The sequence below is a fragment of the Engystomops pustulosus genome, chromosome 7 (assembly GCF_040894005.1).
Source record: "Engystomops pustulosus chromosome 7, aEngPut4.maternal, whole genome shotgun sequence".
NCBI classification, from domain to species: domain Eukaryota; kingdom Metazoa; phylum Chordata; class Amphibia; order Anura; family Leptodactylidae; genus Engystomops; species Engystomops pustulosus.
In genome coordinates this window covers 75,825,937-75,831,936 of record NC_092417.1, presented here as the reverse complement: position 1 = coordinate 75,831,936, position 6,000 = coordinate 75,825,937, and positions in this window count along the sequence as shown.

The following is a 6,000-nucleotide window of genomic DNA, read 5'->3' as shown; positions in this document are numbered from 1 at the left end:
AGTCCTGGCCAAGCTGCTGCTGTGTTAACACAATAATGGGTGTGGAGGACTTGGAGGTTCTATGTGGGGTAGGCTGGAGTGCAACACTACCGACAATCTGAGTTTGATGGTATGTAGACTATAGCACATTATTTGATGTGTATTCCATCACCTCAAGTGGTGGGAGTATTGGGAAGTATATGCATGGATAAAAACTCATTCTTCTACTGAAAATAAAAGGGCTTTACCCTCGTTCACCTACCACAATTGCATGATGCATATTCCTGCATTTGGGCTTACATCCTGGGATATCAGAAGCCGCTGCTTTGGTCTTTGGAAAAGCATTTGTCCCAGTTTTTAAGTATAATAAATTGACTGTCGATTTAACAAGGGGTGCCTGCATCTGCCCACTGCTCCCATTAAAAAAAAAAAAGTACTCACCTTCCCACACTCCCCACGGCTCCTCTTCTATCTTCTGCAGTAGTGTGACCCAGCTCCAAGCACCTCGGTCGTGCTACAGCAGAAGATCGTGATGGTGGAAGATGAGGGAGGCTGCTTTGTGCTGGGGCTATCTATATACCTGGGGGGGAGGCTGCTTGTGCTGGAGCTACCAATATACTGGGGGACTGCATTGTTCTGGGGCCACCTCTATATTATATATTATATATCCTCGGCCTACTTATATACTGGGAGGGTATACAGCTTGGACAACCCATTTAATCATGGAAGGCACTGTATATGTTAGTGGGTCAGTAGATGTCAGTGGTGAGGAGTGTCTCCGGATCGCATGTGCACAATGCAAAATACTATCCCGATTGTGAGCGTTTCACTGCGAAGACAGTGGCGATTAGGAAAAGCCCCTCCCCACCATGCTGGAATTGTGTTCCTAATTGTAAGTGTAAACACAGCCACATTTTGATGATGTGCTTGCATTTTAAATGCATTGGGCAAAATGCATCAAACACATATGTGTTTTGTAAGTAGCAACAAGTACAAGTGTTTTGTATTTTAACATTAATAGTAATGACTAACAATGTCACACACATGTAGTAAAAAAATGTATTTACATGTGATGAAGCATTTTGCCCAATGTATTTCAATGTATATTCACAATATAATTTCCCCCTTAGTGCACTCCATCTCCCCATCACATTGTGTCCCCCCATTGCCCTGTCACATTGTAGTCCCTTTAATATTGTGCACTAAGCTCTTATTGAGCCCTTTAATCGATCCCCCTCATATTGTGCCCCTCCGCTGATCCCCACAAATTGTGCCCCCTCAGCAGTTCTCCCTCTTATTCTGTCCACCCCAGCATCTCCCACTCTTATGTTGCCGCTACCCTCCTTATTGTGGCCCAGTATAACAGCAGCAGATAACAGTTCTTAGTTACCAAAATGCCTCAGCTAGATAATCACTGGGCTCATAGCTCAGTTGGTAGAGGTTCTGTGTCATTACGGTCATGTGAATGTAGCCTAATGGTACTGCTGTATTAATGTAACTACTAAACAGCTTGCCCAACTGTAATAAGTATCTACATTTTTGCAGTATTAAAATGACATTTGGCCCTATTAACGGGGGTTTCCCCCAAAAGAAAATTCTCACATCTGAATCCCCTAGTGATGTTAACACAATAAAGGACATTTTAACCCCTTACTTTACAATTTTACTTTTATCGCTGTTTTAGCTCCTATCCCTCACTGGGCTGGTCAGTGTAAGCTTCCATGGTGTGGGCAGGGCCTCTCTAAGGGTGGTGACACACATGGCCGTTTTTGGGCCGTTTTCAGATCGTAAAAACCGCATGCGTTTTTGACCAATTTGAATTAAGATAATTGGTCAAACCTGTCAAAAACGAATGGTTTTTCAAAAAATGCATGCATTTTTCCAAAACGCATGCACTTTTTACGTAAAAAAACGGCCTAAATACGCCACACCACCCTTAGCCAACACTTTATGACCCATCTAGATCTGTTGGGTAACTTGTAAATTGCAGTCTTTTTCCCTGCTCTCGGCTCTGTCCTGACAGGAATTAATCAGTGAGTGTCTCTGAGCTCCGTGCATGAGGCGTGGCTACAGGCACACAGAAGAGAGAGAGAAATCTCATCTGCAAGATCTCACACAAAAATCCAAGATGGTGCCCGACCAAAGTCAGAAGTTACTGGGTTGTGTCTAGGGGAAACTGCAATTGTGTACAGGAGAACTGATAGAGACAGGTTGTAAAATGCCGCATTTTTTTAAAAACAGTAAATTAGAGAAAGTGTTATTTTGTTAAACTTGTCTTCGTGGAAATACCCCTTTTAAGGCAACCATAAGGCTGATGTGGCCCCGGTGAAAATAAGTTTGTCACCCCTGCCCTATACTGTCTGTGAGATCTGGTCTGGATGGTAGTCAGGGTGGACGGTTTTGTGCAGTTAGGGAATGTGATTGACTTTCCTAAATAGATGGGTTATAAGAGCATGATTGAAGTTCATCATTAAATTAATTTTATGAACAGTACAAGATTAAGGATATAGAGCAGTGATGGCAAACCTATGGCACTGGTGCCAGAGGTGGCACTCAGAGCCCTTTCTGTGGGCACTCAGGCCATCACCAGAGATGACTCCAGGTATCTTCCTACAGTCCCAGACAGCCCAGGACTTGCTGTGCACAGAGCTATATTAAAGTGACAGCTGTACCTGGGACTATTTTCTGCTTTATTGGTGTCCTCAGGGCTGGTATCAATGAAAACTGTGACAGAGAAGGGAGTATAAATCACAAATTAAATTTCTGTGTTGGCACTTTGCGATAAATAAGTGGGTCTTTGTTGAAGTTTGGGCACTCGGTCTCTAAAAGGTTTGCCATCACTGATATAGAGTATATAGAGAATTTAGAGTAGTACTTAAGTCCTAACATCCTGGCGCATGTTGGTTTGGATACTGGGGAGCCCTAGTCGTGTGAACAGTCCAGGGCCCATGGGACACTTTATCTGCCACTAGTTTCTTGGCTAAACCTTTGTCATCAAGAATTTTCCAGAGGTTTTCTATTGGGTTAAAGGGAACCTACCACCCCGATTCTACCTATAAAGGTAGAAGGGGTGGTAGGTGGATGAATGGGACGTGAGGATAGCCCTTTTTGGGCTAATCCTCACGTCCCGGCTATCTTTATATAAAGTTTATTGCGGGCATATGCAAATTTATTTATGCGGCTACTGGGGCGTGGAGTAGCCGGACATGAGGCTACTAGTCGCGGCTACTCCACGCCCCAGTAGCCACATTACTCCGCCTACCATTTAATCTTCAGCGCGCAGCTCTTCATAGCTGCGCGCCCTCGTCTGAGTCCCCTGCGTTCTGCGCATGCGCAGAACCCCGGCCTTTGGCTGCGCAGCCGCGGCTCCGGGGCCGGAGCTACTGCGCATGCGCAGTAGGCCGCAGATGCCGGGGGACTCGGACGAGGGCGCGCAGCTACGAGGAGCTGCGCGCCGAAGATTAAATGGTAGGCGGAGTAATGTGGCTACTGGGGCGTGGAGTAGCCGCGACTAGTAGCCTCATGTCCGGCTACTCCACGCCCCAGTAGCCGCATAAATAAATTTGCATATGCCCGCAATAAACTTTATAAAAAGATAGCCGGGACGTGAGGATTAGCCCAAAAAGGGCTATCCTCACGTCCCATTCATCCACCTACCACCCCTTCTACCTTTATAGGTAGAATCGGGGTGGTAGGTTCCCTTTAAGATCAAGACTCTGGGCTGGCCATTTCATTGTTTTCTGTTTCAAGGAACTGCTTAACCCGTTTTGCTGTGTGACAGAGGCAATTGTCCTGCATGAAAATGGCTGGATGATTGAGTGATGAACACAAGGAGGGAAAGACGTGTTGTTGAGGAAAGTTGTGATACACACTTGTATTCACTCTGCCATGTAGCTGTATAGTAGGGCCAACTCCTGCTACAGAAAATATTCCCTAGACCAGTGATGGTGAACATTTTAGAGACCAAGTGCCCAAACTACAACCAAAATCCACTTATTTACCATGAAGTGCCAACATGGCATTTTAAGCAGTAACTTATAGCAACCTGTTCTTCCACATATTTCAATCGTATCGGTCCCCTGAAGCCACCAATACAGTTGAAAGAAGGAGGGCAAATTCAGACCATCATATTTTCTTCTCTCCAGGGTCTCTGTCTGTACAGGAAGAATGGTGGGTCTAGCAGGAGTACCTGCAAAGATATTGCAGTTCAGTCCACACCCACAGTTCCAAACAGCCAATGAAGTGTTGCTTTAAAGTAGCGCTAAGAGCAGCATCTTTTAAGTTGCCTGGGACAGCAGGAAGATTTGGTGGATTTGGTCCTGTTTGGTGAAATCTGTCCTGAGTGCCCACAGAAATGGCTCTCAGTGCCACTTCTGGCACCCGTGCCATAGGTTCGCCACCACTGCCCTAGACCATGACACTTCCACTACCAATTTTCAGTCTTTCCCCAGTTTGTCGATGTACATAACGTTTTCCATCAGATCTAAATAAATTAAACTTGCTTTCATCATTTAAATGAACTGTTGACCCCTTTCCTCTGTCCACACAATATGCTCCTCAGTAAAGGTGAGCCTAGCCTTTTGGTTTGGTCACTGCAGGTTTGGTCACAATGCTCTTAAACCTGAAAATACTGGGGCTTATTTAGTAAGGGTCCTGTGGCCGCATTTCCGTTGGGTTTTCCAAATTTTCGGGGATCACGCCGCTGGGACAGGGATTAAGAAGGGGATTGTGTCGCACGCGATCGGATTTTGGCACATCGGCGCCGGCTTTCATGCGACATAAATCGGGGGGCAAACTGAGCGTGGGATTTAACATTGCAATACAATGCATACACCGGGAAGAAGAAGGTGAACTCAAGAGGACCTGAGCTGGGACCAGGTAAGTAAATGTGCCCCTCTGTATGAAAAGACAGATCCTTACCCTGTTCATTGTGAAACTACTGATTTTAACACTGACCAGCCTAGGGAGTGATAGGAGCTAAAACAGCAATAAAACTGAGTAAAATTGTAAAGTAAGGGATTAAAAATAATTTTTATTGTGTAAACATTAGCAGATTGAAATTTGAGAATTTTCTTTCATGGGCAAACCCCTTTAAGAAAATTAGCACAAGTTGCTAGATTAGCACCAATAACGTGCAGGTATCTAAAATTGTTCCCTCTGTAGTGTACCCCTTCCAAAAAATACATAAAATATTGATTATACACTGTTTTCTGATTTTGATCTCCAGTGTTTGTAGAGACCTTGTAAATTAGTAACATTTATTATATATGGGAAGTCCCTGTATAAAGGTGATAGTGGTGAATACAATAAGAACCCTTATTGGTGTAGATATGGAGAATACAGGCGGTCCCCTACTTAAGGACACCCGACTTACAGACAACCCATAGTTACAGACAGACTCCTCTGACCTTTGGTGAAGCTCTCCGGATGCTTTGCCATAGTCCCAGATTGCAATAATTAGCTGTAAGGTGTCTGTAATGAAGCTTTATTGATAATCCTTGGTCCCATTACAGCAAAAAATGTTTAAACTCCAATTATCACTGGGGCCAACATTTTTTTTGTCTGGATCTACAATTATAAAATTGTATCCCAGGTGATCCCTGTCTAAAATGGTAGAAACACAGTTTCGACTTACAAACAAATTCAACTTAAGAACAAACCTCCAGACCCTATCTTGTAAGTAACCCGTGGACTGCCTGTATACTATATATCCTTGTGGTTGATGCACACAGAAAGTGATGGTGAATGTACTGAGAGCATTTATATAGGGGGATCCCCTGTGTGTATATATATATATATATATATATATATATATATATATATATATATATATGTGTGTGTGTGTGTGTATGTGTATATATATATATATATATATATCTTATATATGGGGAGCCCATGTATATAAGTGACACTGGAGAATACAATATAGGAAATATAATGCCAGCCCTGGAGAGTCCCTGTATATGTGACAGCCCTTATATATATAAAACCCCTGTATATAGGTGACAGTAGAGACAATCC